A 16,155-nucleotide genomic window follows, 5' to 3' on the forward strand; every position below is an offset into this window, starting at 1 on the left:
GGGATAGTAGTATTAGACAAGAAGTGATGTTTTAGTAGGGACCAATTTTATAAGTGATTGGTTTATTAGAGAATATTTTCACTACTCAACTCCCTAACTTCAAGGAATTGGATAATGAACGCTTGAGTAATTACAAATACACATATATTTATGCCCTATGTCTCCACATAGACACAAAATAAGTCAATGTATACTATAAAATATATGCTGGTTAACACAAGTTACTGTACCCTGTACTTGAATATGGCATTACAGACAATGTTACTATTTCCTGTACTTGGGGGAAGTTGTCACGTTACCCAAGTTTTATTTTCTAAATTCAAAAACCTACCTCCCTTTACTCTACCACTGGCAATTTTCATAGATTCCTAGTCATTTCTGTAGCTGTCTAATGACTATGCCCTCACAAAGAAATTTACCAGCTAGTTTTTATGAGTTGTAATACTAATAATAATCTCTAATACTTATTGAGCCAAGGCTCTGTTCCAAGCACATTCCTGTACTGTCTTGTTTAATATTTATAGCAGCCCTGTGACCAACATGTATAATACCATCTCCGTTTTGCAAATAAGTCCACATGCGCGCTCTATTTTGTTAACTGTTGAATAACTGGAAGTGTTCTGTACAGGTCTTTATCTTTGGAAATCCTTTCTCCTTAGTCCAGTCTGAAAAACATTTCCCCAGACAGAAGGTAAGTCTATAAAAATAGCTTTCTAGCCCAAACGTTCATCACAGAACCCTGCACTTGGGTTGGACCTCCTCTGACATCAGCTCAAACCCCTCCCAGCATCCTGACAGGCTCCGGCCCCCAATTCAACCGTTCTTCCTGGGCGCAGATGCTCTCCACCTCCTGAGGCAGTTCGTTTTCACTTTTACTTTAAAATAATTATAACTGTTGAAAAGGTTTTCCTTGTGACAAGTGGATATCATCCTTCCAGTAGCACCCCTCCCACTACTCCTAGTTCTGCCGTTGTGAGGTTCCCACCCCAAACGCAAGAAGTCCTTTTCTGCGTGGACGCCAGGCTTATATCTGAAGCCCCCGTCACCTGAACCGTGGTGAGAACCTTCCTGCTGCGTGTTTACACATCTCAATCGCCCATTCAGCAGGCTGTACACCTAGAACGTGGGCCTCTCCTGGAATTGAGCATCAATTAGAAAAGTAAATTAGGACCAATTAAATAAAGGTTAATCACAGGCCAATAAACTACTTGTAAAAGTGTTTTCATAATCCTCCAAAACAAAGAGTGTTTATGCCCCCCTGCACCCCCCAAGACAACTGTGTAAGAGGCCTGCACCTAAACCTACTAACTAGAATGTGGTGAAGAAAGGTCACGGGTTGTTCATTCTCTCCCCGCAGCTGCCCACAGCTCGACGTCCTCTAGGGCTTGTGCTTCCGAATCGCTTCGTTTTGACAGCTGGCCTCTTCTTAAAGCAGAGGTTCTCTGAGAGACGGCACCTGAGCTTCAGCAGCCACCATCTAGCTGGCCGACTCTTCCCCTCTGGGGGATGTAAGAAGCTTGATTCGGTAGAAGCAGCAGCCTCTTGGGAATTTTATTTCCCTGGGCAGAGATGGGGGGTGGGGGTGGCCAGCGTTAGGAAGGAGGAGGTAATCTTTTCGTTTTCTTGTTTATTAAGTTGAAGGATTCTTCTGAGTGTGGGAGCTCAGGGTTCTCCTTCGCCCGGTTGTTTCATCTCTTACCTGGGGAAGGGCTCAGCCTGAAGGGTGGAGGCCCTCTCTCCTGTGGGGGGATGGAGGCCTGCTGAGGGGCCCCCGTGGGCTCACACCTTCAGACCTTCGCAAAGTCCCGTGTCCCCTGTGGGATGCATCTACCTTCCCAGGCACCCCAACTGTGGGTGCAGGGCAGGAAGAGCGGGGTGCTGGAAGACTAAGAAAGGAGGCAGAGAGGAGAAAAGTGGGCAGGGGTTGTGGCTGTATTTGGGGAAACAGCAGTTAAGACTGGCAGTACCCTAAAATCAGGTTTCTCAACCCACTGTTGGGTTCCAGATGGAAGTCAGGGTCCACCACTCCCCCCAAAGTCTCCTGAGTATCAGGAGAATCTTCTACCATGGACATCCAATCCTTTGGTGCAATTTCTTGCTTTGGTCCAGCCAGGAAAGGAAACGGGGGGAGCTGGGTTTGTTACTAGAAAGATGCGTGTGGTTATGGCCCAATGCAACTGCATGGGCCCCGGGCTAGAGCTTTGTGAGGATCATCTCCTTGGCCTCATTCAAGCTATTGGATCCTGTCTTTGTATAGTAGATGGAACTGAGGCACATGGAAGTCCAAAAGCAAGTCATACACATTAGATTTGGCAATGGTTTCTTGGATATGACGTGAAAGGCACAGGAAATTAAAAAAAATATTGGACTTCATGAAATTAAAAACTTTCGTGCATCAAAAGACACTATCAACAGAGTGAAAAGGCAACCCATAGAATGGGAGAAATATTTGTGATTCCTATCTCTGACAAGGGGTTCATGTCTAGAATTTACAGAGAACTCTTAAAACTCAACAACAAAAAACCAGCTGGTTGAAAAAGGGCAAAAGCCTTGAAGAGACATTTCTCCAAAAAATACATAAGAATAGCCCACAAGCACATGAAAAGATGCTGGACATCACTAATCATTAGGGAAATGCAAATCAAAACCACAGTGACTGCCTTGGACCCATTAGGATGGCTATGATTAAAACAAGAAAAACGAAACCAGAAAATAACAAATGCTGGCATGTGTGTGAAGAAATGAACACTTGTACACCACTGGTGGAAATGTAAAATGGAACAGCGGCTGTGGAAAACAGGATGGTGGTTCCTCACAATATTAAAAAAAGATTTACCGTATGTTCCAGCACTGCCACTTATGGGTATTTACCAAAAAGAACCAAAAGCAGGTTCTCAAAGACACGTTTGTACATCCGTGTTCATAGCAGCATTATTCATAGTAACTAAAACATGGAAGCAACCCAAATGTCCATCTGATGACTGGATAAGCAAAATGCAGTGTATACATAAAATGGAATATTATTCAGTCTTGAAAAGGAAGGAAATGCTGATATGCGCTAAACATGGATGAGCCTTGAAGGCATCGTGCTAAGTAAAATTAGCCAGTCACAGTAAGACAAATACTGTATGATTCCACTTGTATGAACGCTATCCACTGAATGTGTCCCCTCAAAATCTGTATGTTGAGAACCTAACCCCCAATGTGGTGGTATTAGGAGGAGGGGCCTTTGGGAGATGATGAAAGGAATTAATGCCCTTGTAAAAGGGACCCTAGAGAGCTCCTCACCCCTTCCACCGCCCCTTCCACCATGTGAGGACACAGATGACAGCCGTCTATGAACCTGGAAGTGGGTTCTTGATTTTGGAACTTGCAGCCTCCAGAATTCTGAGAAGTGAGTGTTTATTGTTTAAGCCACTCGGCCTATTCTATTTTTGTTATAGCAGCCTGAACAGGCTAAGACAATGAGGACCTAGAGTAGTCAACATTATAGAGACAGAAAGTAGACTGGTGTTGCCAGGGGCTGGGGAGAGGGAGGCCTTGCCCTCTGCCTGCCGGCATGGCCTGGTGTGTGTGTGAGGGCCGTGGCCGCTCCTGGAGGCTAGGGCCCAGTGCTCTCTAAAAGCTGGAGCCTTTATTCCTGATTAGAGCAATGGTTCCAGGCCTGGGTGTTCATGAGCTGCACCGGGGGAAGTCAAATACAGATTCCTGAGTCCCGTCTCTAAAAATCCTGACTTGGTAGGTACCACGGGGGTGGGGCCTGAGGCAGTACTTTCCAAACACTCTTCAGGTGGTTTTGATAATCACCAAGTGTGGGAACCACTGGGCTGGATCATTAGTGGGCCTTTGTTACTAACATCACTTAACTCTAGGCACCTGCTTTTCTGGACTTACATTCAACTATAGAGCTGCACCACACACTGGAGCATCTCTTTGAAACTTTGAGGCTGGTGTTTGCCGTTCAGTCACTTGACAAATGTATATCAGGTGCCTACCATGTGCTTGTGCTATGCCAGGACCAGGGATGAATCAGAAGAGGCAGGGTCTCTGCTCTCACGGAGCATGTGCTCTAGCAGGGACACATTTAACCCCTCACTCCTGCCCCCAGCACTTCCCTTCCCACCAGCCTTCGCTCCCTTGCATTTTTCAGTACCCGGACTACTGACCTTACTGTATCATAAACTTCCTTCAGAGCCAGATCTGTGTCCAATTCATTTCTAGGCTGTGGTTTTCTCCTGGACCCACCCCCACCCCAACCCCCAATTGCCCACAACTAGCGCCATGGTTTGCACTCAGTGTGTTAAAGAGATGCATTCATTCACCCCACAAATATTTGCAGAGGCCTACCATGCACCAGGCGTGGTGTAGGTGCCAGGGCTCTAAGCAGGACGAAGTGAGTGAGGCACCCAGGGTGCAACATTTAAGCAGGCGCTCCCTCCGGGGTCCTGCGGGTGCAGGGCCGCACCGGACAATGAGCATCTGAGTCCACGCGGTGCTCTGCCTCCTCGCCTCGCCCCACCCTAGGCCTCGCTCTGCCAGGAGCTGTGACACGGCCATCAACAAACCAGAGATCAGTGGACACAGGGGAACTCCCTCCTCCCAGGGGACTGCATGTTGCCCATCCTTAAGGTTTTTCCCACCTGCGTGCCATCTCCCTTCCCAACTAGCCTATGAAGTCTCATTCTGGTCTGCCCCTTGCTCCTCTCCCCGCCACCTCCACAGGCATTCTGCCTCGGACCTGGTTTTCCAGAGTCTTGTCCTTGACCGTCTGCAAGGGAATCCCTGGTGGCGCCTGTTTAGGATGCAGCTTCCCAGTCTCGCCTACTGAGTCGGGCTCTTTGAGGGTGGAACTCGGGACTCTGCTTCACTGACGAGCTCCTTGGGTGGGCAGAGCAGGTTCATGTGTGAGGATCCCTGGCCCACCAATTTGTTCAGTGAGCACTGATAAAACTGGCCAACGCATGAGAAGACGAGGCGGGGGAGGGGGGAGGCATTTAATGTGCTTCGGTTCCTTTGTGATTCTGTTTGCAAAGGCGGCAAAGGCAGGTGTGGGGGGACAGTCTGACCTTGACTCTCACCTTGTGGAGCTCTGCAGGAAGTTCTCTCAGCTTGGCCTTGCACCTAGCTGGGCCGCTCTAGGTCCTGCCCCATGTTCCTTTGAGACTTCTCTGGTTGCCTGCCTTAGCTCCCCAAGGGGCTAGAGTTTGGCACTGCCGGTAGCTTTGGCAACTGGGTCAAAAGTTTCCATGGGGCTGGGTGGGTGGCCAGGGAAGGGTCTGAGATGCCCAGAGCAAGCAAGCAATGTGGGATGACCTGTGGGTGTGGCCATCCCTGACGTCTAAGGCATGTACCTATCATTTTCACTTGCTTCACCCGTGCTCTGCATGGGCGCCCACGCACTTTAGGGTGTCACATGCATACTATTTAATGGTGATCATCTGAATGACATACATCAATTGTATGAGTTACCAGTAAACCCAGTTTGCAGGGTGGAGCATACTTTGACTTTCCCAGTCTATTAGCTCCTTGGCAGCATCGGGTGAGATTCCTCTCGCTGTGGCCACACCCAGCTCCCTCAGAGAAGAGTTGGGAAGGCTGCCCTCGCTGGGGACTGTTTCACTGCAGAGACCGCCCCTCTGCTCCCCTGCACCCCCACACAGGCAGGCTAGTTTGTCTTGAATCCAGCAGAGCTATTAGGAGTCTCCAAATCCTGCCCATCTCCCTGCTCTGCAATTGCTTAGCTTTAGCTACAAAGCTTGACATTCCCACCAGTGACTCGAACCCCTGGTGTGGTCAAGAGAGAGGAAGGGAGGGGAGGGGAGGGGAGGGGAGGGGAGGGGAGGGGAGGGGAGGGGAGGGGAGGGGAGGGGAGGGGAGGGGAGGGGAGGGGCTGTGGGGCAATGGAAGGAGGTGGACAGGAAGGAGGCAACTACTTGGCTTCTAGCTCCAGTTCTGCTACTTAGTAACCATGCCACCTGGGAAGAGTCACCAGTCTGAGCCTCGGATTCCTCATCTGTGAAGGGGCGGAGAAAAGAGTAATTATTAGTTGCTTATATGTATCTCATTGGGATACTGAGAACATCAAACCAAACTGAAGTAGCTGACGTGAGAGTGCCCCCAGTCAGGGAGGGGAAGGTTTGTTTTGTTCACTGCCTTAAATAAAGCACAGAGCCTGGCCCAACGCATAGTGGGGTGTTCAGTAAAATGTTTGTTGACTGAATAAATGTGAACACAGAAATCCTTCTCCCCCGGGAGCAGACAAGGGAATGGGATCAGGAAGGAGCACACAGGGGGCTTCAAAGGCAGAGGTGATATTCTCTGTCTACGGCTGCTTGGGTTACATGCTTGGTTGGTACTCTGTGGGCTTGCACATTAAATATTCTTCGGTAGGTATGTATTCAACCTCGCAGGATAGCACTTTATTTTTATTTTTTAATTTTTATTATTTTTTTAATCCTCACCTGGGGATATCTTTTTCATTGCTTTACAGAGAGAGTGGAAGGGAGAGAGAGAGAGAGAGAGAGAAACATCGATGTGAGAGAGACACATTGATTGGTTGCCTCCTGCACGCACCCCAACCGGGGCCGGGGATCAAGCCTGCAACCGAGGCACGTGCCCTTGGCCGGAATCGAAGCCGGGACCCTTCAGTCCACAGGCCGACACTCTAACCACTGAGCCAAACCCGCTAGGACAGGAAAGCACTTTTAAAAAATTAATGCGAAAAGAAAAAAGTAGAAAAAGGCCCTATATAGTACCTTGCTAAAAGAAAATCATATTATTTTAACTCTGATGTTCTAGGCCCTGTGTCTGGCCAAGCATCGAGGATAGAGGGATTCATGGAAAGAAGGTTGCATCGGAAACCGAGACTTGGTGGGACCTGCTTTTTATTTATTTATTTAATTTTATTTTTAAATATGTTTTTATTGATTTCAGAGAGAGGAAGGGAGAGGGAGAGAGAGAAACATCAGTGATGAGAGAGAGTCATTGATCGGCTGCCTCCTGCACGCCCCTGCCGGGCATGTGCCCTGCCCAGGAACTGAACCGCGATCTCCTGGATCATAGGTCGACGCTCAACCGCTGAGCCACACCGGCCAGGCGAGACCTGGTTTTTAAAGAGAGAGTATGTAGGCTGATTATTGTGGTTTGTTGGAATTTACTTTTGAATACTTTCTCTGATGTGTGGGTCACACTTATGCCGATCAAAGGTGAAGTGCAGGGAAGCCGTCGTGTCTTTTCTTGGGTGGGGGACCCTGCCTTGCTTTACCTTGGTAGTTGCCGCACACCTGTCAGACCTACCCCAGGTGTCCTCCTTGCTGGGACCTTCCCGTGATCCTTCCTCTGACATCCTGCCGCCTTAGCGCACCTGTGGCAGCGGTTCTCCGTCAGGGGTGATTTGGTTCCCTAAGGACACCTGGCAATAGCTGGAGATAGTTTTGATTGTCACGACTGGGTGGGGTTGGGGGTAGAGGTGTACCAGTGGCATCTAGCTAGTAGAGTCCAGGATGCTGCTGGTGCACCCGACAATGTACGGCACGGCCACCCCCCAACAAAGAATTACCTGAGCCAAAGTGCCAGTGGTGCCTCTACGGAAACCTGCTGGCTGGTGTGAAACTTTCTGTGTCTCACTGCGACCCAGGTTCCTCCTGGGCAGGGGCCTTGCTGACTCAGCCTTTCATCAGCACACTGCTTGGACACACACACACACGCGAACACACTCCCCCTCCCCCTTCATTGGTTGCCCTACTAAGTGTAAGGTGCTGGAGATATTCTCTAGGAACTTTGTAGTCAAGTGGAGGGAAAGGCCATGTAAATATCTGATGAGTCACAAGAGACTAGAAACAGGGCCATAGAGATCAACAGGCACGGGGCTTTGGGATAACTGATTATTAGGTTGAACCAAATGAAACTGCTGACACTCTGCCTTTTTTGACTGGGAAAACGGCAATTTCGTACGGTTCATTCACAAATGTGGTTTAACCTAAATCCTTTGGGCTGCGTTGGAGGCAGTGATCAGACTTCCCGGAGAAGGAGAGACGCAGGGAGCACTTGTTGCGGATCCCGCCTCCTCTGCCGCATGAAAGCAAGGATCTTGCTTTTTACTTTGTATTTGTACCCAGTTTTACTTCCTTGTATGTTCTCCCAGCTCGCACTTAGAAGGCATTCGCAATTTTTTTGTTGACTCGGGTTCCTGTAAACTGTTTGCGCTTCAGTTTGATTACTGTCATTGCACTTTAGCTCAGGGAGCTCTGAAGTGTGCATGCACGCATAAAACATGTAGTGTTTTCCTGGTGGCAACGGGCACAAGGGAACACTGTCCCCTAATACCACCCAAAGCCACAGCCTGTCAGAGGAGGCATAATGGAAATTGTCAGAAGCTAAAACCCCAGAAGCATGAAGTGGCCGTCCATGCGGCCACGTGACCGTGGGGTGTGGGCCCATGAGCCCTGGGGTGTGGGCCCATGAGCCCTGGAGCAGGTGGTGGAGGGTAAACATTTCAAAGCTGGCAGAGCCCGGCTTCCAGCCATCACAGGCCAGAACGCTCTGGAAAACTGAACTGCTTATAAAGAGTCCAACTTTAAGTCTGATAAAGCCTGGCTCCGGGTGTCCATCTAGTCTCTTGAAAGAATTGCCCCGAAGCTCACTGCAGGCTGGTTGGATGTCACCAGGGGTGCAGAGTCCCTGCTCGTAGATGGAATCCGGCAACTGGACACCGCCGCCCCGCCCCTGATGCAAGCCTGGGCGGGAGCTAGGAGCCCGCAGCCAGGAAGATAAGCCCAGGATAGCCCGTAGGCTCTCCAGCCATCTGCCAGTTGGACTTACTCGGGGTCACTGGTGACTCCTGCAATGACACCAGACACCAGAAGCACGACAGCCTGAGATCCAATATGCTTTTCCTTTCTTTTCTATGTGACTCCTAGAGAGTAGAGGTGGCTCCTACCCTTCAAATGCAACGGTGACCCCAAGGACACCTGTTCACGTGGATCTCGGTTGATGGTTGAATGCTTTGCTTTCCTAACCAGACATTGTTGTCAGAGCCATGGATTAAAATACTTGAGTCCAGCCTAAATAAAGCAAGCTCTGGGTGCAGAGGATTGTTTTCAGTAAAAGAAGAATTCAGACCACGGAGATAGCATTTCTTCAGCTGTTTTCACATAGAGATTTTTGTTTGTTTGTTTGAACGCTGGTCCCTGGGGAAAGATTTGTGGACATTCGACAAGCTGATGTTTATGGACTAAGATGATTTACAAGACTTGGCGAGGCAATAGGATTTCTACTGTTAAACTTGGGAAGCCACATGATTTTCCAGCATTGGATAGTCTAATCTCACTATCCTTCAGATTTAAAAATGCCATGACCGTGGTGCTTGCTCCGCGTGGTCAGCCCTTTCCCAAGGAACTCACTTTCTACTTCTCCTCTTGGGAGAGCTTAACACTGTTTGTGATGAGGGAAACTTTATTTATGTAAAATTGAATTAAAATAGTAAGCTGGAAGACTTCATTTTAATTCCTGTTTTTGCAGGGAGAGAAATACTCTTCGTAGGCTAACCATCAAAAATCTTAACAACTCATCAATGAGCTCTGCTTCTAGAAACCTCCTGTGATAGCCGCCAGGGCTGCAAGGGCAGGGGCCAGGTTTGGTTTCTCGCCATCCTGCCATTCCGGACAGCGTGGTAAATGTTTGTTGAATGACTGTGTGTTCCCAACACTATTCTAGCTTTCATCTTTTTATACTACTGTTACAATACAGGGTGGGGGCAAAAATAGGTTTACAGCTGTTCGTATGGAAAAAGACAGGCAGGCTATCAGTATTACAATAGCTTTATGAACTCTGTGTTTCTCGTACTCACAGCTTGCCCCACCTTGTAATAAGTGTGAAACTTACATAGAGTCCAAACCTATATTTTGATAAGTGAAATTATTATTATTTAAAAAAATTTTATTATTATTTATAATCCTCACCTGAGGATATTTTTATTGGCTTTAGAGAGAGGGAGGGAGGGAGAGAGAGAGAAAGAGAGAGAGAGAGAAACATTGATCAGTTATTTCCCATCTGTGCCCCAACAGGGGATTAAACCCGCAACCTAGGTATGTGCCCTGACCAGGAATCAGATCCACAGTCTTTTTGGTGTAGGGAACGGCGCTGCAACCAGCTGAGCCACCAGGCCGGGCTTATAAGTGAGATTAAATATCCTTAATGTTTTGTAAAAGTTTTCCAGCCTTAGCAATGTCTCAAACACCTTTATTTTTTATATCTTTCTAATTCATCTATACTAGAGGCCCCTGGGAATCCTACATGATCAAATCCACAGTTTGCTGCAATTAGTATTTAAAACATTTTCTTAATAATTGCCACACCTGGTACAAAGGAGGCCGGGAAATGGGCTCTCTAGTCGGGCTTCCCCATGCCCAGCTAAAACCCAGGATTTCTGCAGTTAAAGGAAGAAGGCAGAATGGATGTTTGTGGTAAAGCATCCCCAATGATGTTTCAAACCCATTAACCACTAACCAGGGTTAGAGACTTGGGTGAGCCGAGGCCTGAAATCAGTCTGACTGAAGCAAACACCCCTGCTCCTAAGACAGGACCATAGAAGACCCTGCCTGAGGTTTCCAGGGCATCACCAGTAGGAAGAGGGCTGGAATAATAATACTTACGGCCTAACAGTAGCTTGAACAATAAAAAGATCTCGAATATGACGTCGAGGTGTTAAGATTTATTAGGTTGCAAGATGCAAAAGTCAATTAGAGTCAGCTTAAGCAAATAAAATAATTTTATTCATTCATTCATTCATTTATTGGGGGGGATCCCAGAAAGTTTCCCAAATTTCAGAAGGAACAGACATTGAGGGTCCACACCAAATGGACAAACAAGACAAACAAACAAATAAGAACTCGTATAGACACGGACAAGAGTGTGGTGGTCACCAGAGGGAAAGCCGGGCCCACCCTGTGCCTCTGGGCTGCCTCAGAAGAAAGGGACCTACTGGGAGTTGTGCAGGCACCACCCCCCCAGAGGGTCCAAGGCATAGTAGATTTACAAATGGGATCAGGCAATAGGAGAATAAATTAGAATTTTGTATTAAAACTAAATTTAGCAATTTTTGAGTTTTAATAAACTTTGCTATATAAACTTAAGTGTAATTCAGATCTAGCACAGACCATAGACATTGACTAGGGCCGAACTGTGGACCTAGGTTATAATTCAAGGAGCCCAGGTGGTAATTCTATGATGTGAGGTTACTGTTCTGGTGACACCACTTGGGGAGGCGGGGAGGGAACCTGTGTCTGGGGACACATCTGAAAATTTACTTTCTGAATTAGGAAGGTTAATATGGAAGTTACATCACAAGAAATTTAGAAAGAGGAGGGGAACATCACCCATAATCCCACTACCTTAATTCCGTCGTCAGTCTTGTCACTTTAGTCGCCATTACAGTGTTCAGACAATTTTTCAACCTGCTTTTTTTCTTGTCACGAGCATTTTTCTGTTGCTCAAAGTCTTCACAGCCATGACATTTAATAGCAACATGATGAGAATATACTCTGTATAAAGTGAGCAGACTGGACACAAGGGGAGGTAAAGTTGACATTTCCGTCAAGAAAAGGCTGACCTGATGCCAAATGCCAACCTACCTGATTTCTAAGGATCACCTGTTTCTGAGTTCTTTATGGCCATGCTCTCCCTGCCTGTCCTATTGTGGGATTTTCAGATCTGTTGCTTTGAGTGGGCAAAGCATAGCAAGTAACAGTGGTGGGGCGGCAATGGGGCGTTCAGTCCATCCTGATGGTCCGGACTTCTAGATCAGTGATTCTCAACTGAGGGCAATTCCTCCACTCCACTCCCACCCAGGGTACACTGGGCAATGTCTGGACACATCTGTGGTTGCCAAAACTGGGGATGAGGGAGCGATGTTGCTGGGACCTAGTGGGAAGAAGCCAGGGATGCTACTAAACATCCTACCATGCACAGGACAAAGAATTACCCCAACCAAAACATGAGTAATGCCAAGGTTGAGAAACTCTGACCTAGGCTGCCCTGGAATTTCTTTAAAAATGTTGATGAATAAGCACCGCATGTGGTTTATATTGTCTGATTTGGGAAGGATTCTGGAATTTTTGCTCAGGGCGATGGGAATGAATAATGGGTTTGCAAAGTGCTTGAAATATAGCATGAGGGGGGAGAATGCAGTGGCTAAGCATAGAGACTCTGGAGTTTAAAAGAATCAAGTTTAAATCCTGGCTCACCAGGTAAGCCCTCTAGGGACGTATGCTTCCTAGAGCTAAAATGGGAATTGGATTAAGTAACGTGTCTGAAGCAGTTAGCGCAATGCCTCTCATGTGTAGAAGTGCAGTAGATGGTGGTGGGAGGATGGTTATTACTGTGCCGAAGCTCAGGTTCACAGTATGGACCACTTCTCCAGCCTATAAACTACAACTCCATTTTGCAAACTTGTCTTTTAGGAAAAATAGACTTCAACTGGTTTTTGTAATCTGGGCTTTAGAGACCCAGGCAATGTATGAAAGATACAAGATGAACATAAATTTTACAGGAAGGACTTCTTAGTGAGAGTTGTCTAATTAAAATCTCTAATATATTTTCTCTGGTGGAGCTTTTCCCCAATAATCACTGTGGTGGTTGTTCTTGCACTTGTTTTCTGGTGTTCTTGGTTAAGCTATTTTGATCTACTGAGACTTTCAGAGTGGGCCTTGCTGAAATACAGGTAATTGGTTATCTAAACAAAATTATTGTCCGTAAGTGCAATTCAAGTCCCCAGTGCACTGTAAAAATTTCTCTCGCCCCCTTCCTGAGCCAAGTGGCTGGTTGTCAGAGAGCAGTGGTAGGAGAACCCAGTGTGCATTGGGCTGGGGGGGGGGGGGTTGTTTGTAACCACTCTGTAATCTACAGCTTGTTCTTGTATGTCTGAGAGCATCTGGGGAGCACTGAACGTCCCTAGTGAAAGATACCTTGAGCTGCCTGGTGTGGGCACAGTCCTGAGTCCCAGTACAGGGAGGAGGGAGGAAGGAAGGAGGCGGCGAAGGAAAAAGGGGGAGGAGAGCATGCTTGGGACAGCCCAGTGCAAGGGACTGTGCTGGAAGCTGAAATGCCTTCAGCCAATAGGCAGGGGTGGGCACGCAAGGGTTCTGGCCTCAGAAGAAAAAGAAGTGACCCACAGTGTGAGACCTGCTCCCATCAAAGGACCAGCCCTGGTTCTGGTGAAGGAAAAAGCCCAAAGAGCGCAGGGGGCGCCCAGGGAGGCTGGGCGGATGTGCCGGTCTTGCAGGAGCTCGGACCCAAAGCAGGGCGTGCGCAGGCCTCCAAGGCAACGGCTTCCTCCTCCCGCACCTCCTCCCATCCGCCCTCAGCGCTGTCAGGAGGTCAGGTTTCCGTCTGTTTCTATGGGATCTGGGTGCTTTGTGTCCCCTGGGATCCCTCCCTGGGGAAGGCCACCGTTTTCTGCTTCAGACAGTCTGGGCCTTGAGGCCCATCAGATGCGGCCTCTGGGGTTGGCGGGAGCCTGCGCTGGGGGCTGAGAAGATCACATGTGGTCTTCGTTGGTGACTTTGATAGCATGTCATTGTTTCTTTGTGAGCCGTTTCTGCTCTCCCCCAAACCTGAAGTGAGCTGCAGAGATAACTGATATGCAATAACTTAGTTAGCTTCTATAAATAGTACAGGAGAGGAAAGGGGAGGGGTCTATAACATAAAACATAACGTGTGGGAATGCAGATGGTGAAAGCGGGAAACCTGAGGCTGAGAGGAGGCGCCGAGGCCCCTTCTGTCGCCTTGATGGACGCTGGCAGCGAGGGGGCACGGTTTCCTCATCACAGGTTTCTGGGCCACAGTCAGCAGGCCTTGCCTGAGGCTTTGAAGGGGAACAAACTCAGCCCGCTAGTCCAAGCGCGGCCCTGTTGTCGGGACACCTTGACTCAAAACCGAGGTCCTTCCAGGTCAGACCATGGGGCCTTTTTCCTGATCTGCCCGCCTCCAGCTGTTTGTGCCCAGATCAAATAAACAACCTCACCACCAGGGAAGCGACAGGAGCAACCCGGGAATTCTTTAGCAGAGACTCGGCTTGATTGAGAACAACTCGGATGACTAATTATGACTTCAAGGGGAATTCACTTCGTGGCTCCAGCACTGGAAGAGGGACTTTTCGCATGTAAACTGGGCCACCTCACAGCTCTAATAATTTAATTAGCTCCATAGATAGCGAGACACTGTGGAAGCTGGTGCAGCATGTCAAATAGACAGTTTTAGCAAGTGCGGGGCAGGGAGCCTTCCCGATCCACGTGCGTGGGCAGCGGACCCGTCAGGCTGTTGAGAAGCTGCAGCTGCGCTGGGTTGCCACCAGAAACCCTCTTAAAATGTCACCAGCTTTCCCCTCTCATTTCAACTCAGAAAACTCTTCAGTTCAGCTCTCAAGATTCTTAAAAATTAATTTTATTCACTTAACACTTTGCGGAGAGGGGGGGGATTTTAAAAACATACACAAATGTAGAGAGGGTAATGAAGCCCCATGTGCTCAACACGCAGCTTCGACCACGGCCCACGTGGACCACTGTTGTTTCCTCTAGCCTTCCCTGCCAAACGGTTCTATTTAATTGTTTGTTCATTTTTTGCTGGAGTATTTTAAATTGAATTCCAGACAACATATCATTTCACCTGTGAATACTTCTGGATTTATCTTTAACCAATAAGGGCTTTAATAAAAACATAACATGATACTGTTACCACGACCTAACAAGACTGAGAAACTTCTTAACGTCATTTAACATCCTGCTGTTAAAATATAACAGTATATTGGAATTCAATTATTGGCCAATTGGTTCAAATTTCCCCAATTATCTAAAAAAAATGCCTTTTTACAGTTGGTTGATGTGAACAGAATTTAAACAAGCTCCACACGTTGCATTTCTTAAATCCCATAAATCTCTGACAATTCCCTCAACACTCTCCCCTCTTTTCATGCCATTTATTTATGAAAAAACTGAGTCATTTGACTTAATGGAGTTTACCTCCCTCTAAGTTTGGCCTTATGGTACCATTTAACATGTTCTGTTTCCTGTAAAATCAAGCCTAGAGACATGATTGGGGTCAGGTTCAATTTTTTAATTATTTTTTATTTTTTGCAAAAGTTCTTTGTAGTCAGTTCTGGGCTCTTCCTATTCTGTCATCTCAGAGGGCACATCATGTCTGGTGGACTCAGCCTTAGCGAAATTCAAATTGATCAGGGGTTTCAGGTGATATTGGACTGATCCATCCATTATGAAGTCCCCATCATTGCCTAGGTCTGTTCTCTTGTTAGGAGTTGCCCACTCAACCAGTCTTCTCAGAACCTTAAAAAAAAAAAACAAAAACAAAAACAAAAAACTCAGTTCCTGTTAGTTGTGATTTTCCAACTCAAGTACCAGATTTCTTTTGCTTTATAGTTCTGAGTGCCATTCTGCGTGCTCTGTGCTGTTGTTCAGAACTGTTTCCCTGTAGGAGAGCAACTCTGATTTTCCAGGTTTTCTGGCCCAGGTGAGCCATCTGGGGAGCTGTGCTTTTCAGTGGAGCTAACTCTAGAGCACCACCACCAACCCCAAATCGATTCAACTAGAAAAATAACATTTTTGATTGCTTCATTTCCTTCCCTCCTTTTCCCTTCCTTTCCTTCCTTTATTGGTGAGTTTAGATACATGAAACTAAGAGTATTTTCACAGAAAGTCTGAGTACTTGAGTTTCTCACGTCTTGACCGCACAGGTCAAGTTGACATTGTCGAGCATATCCCTGTGCCTGCTCTGTGCAAACCATATTCTATGTATGTTTTGCTCCATCCCCATACATCCTTGCGATGTAGGATATCCTCTCTAGCTCCATTTTGGAGATGGAAAAGCTGAGATTCTGAGAGGTTCAGACTCTTGAGCCCCCACTCCTAGCCACCATGTCAAAGATCTCCTAGGGGTTCTGTTGGGTCTTATTTGCTTGTTTTCCAAGAATGTCCACTCTTGGTTATAGGGCCTAATCTGGAGGTCATCAGGGCTGCAGAGCACTAGTCCTTTGAGATGACCTGTGAGTTCATGGTTCTGGCTAAAGAACATAATAAATGCTCTAAGAAGGCCTTCAGTAAAGAAAGCTATTTAACTGAGAGTATTCCAAACATTTAATCATGGGAC

Source organism: Miniopterus schreibersii (genome assembly GCF_964146895.1).
Source record: "Miniopterus schreibersii genome assembly, chromosome: 17".
Lineage (NCBI taxonomy): Eukaryota > Metazoa > Chordata > Mammalia > Chiroptera > Miniopteridae > Miniopterus > Miniopterus schreibersii.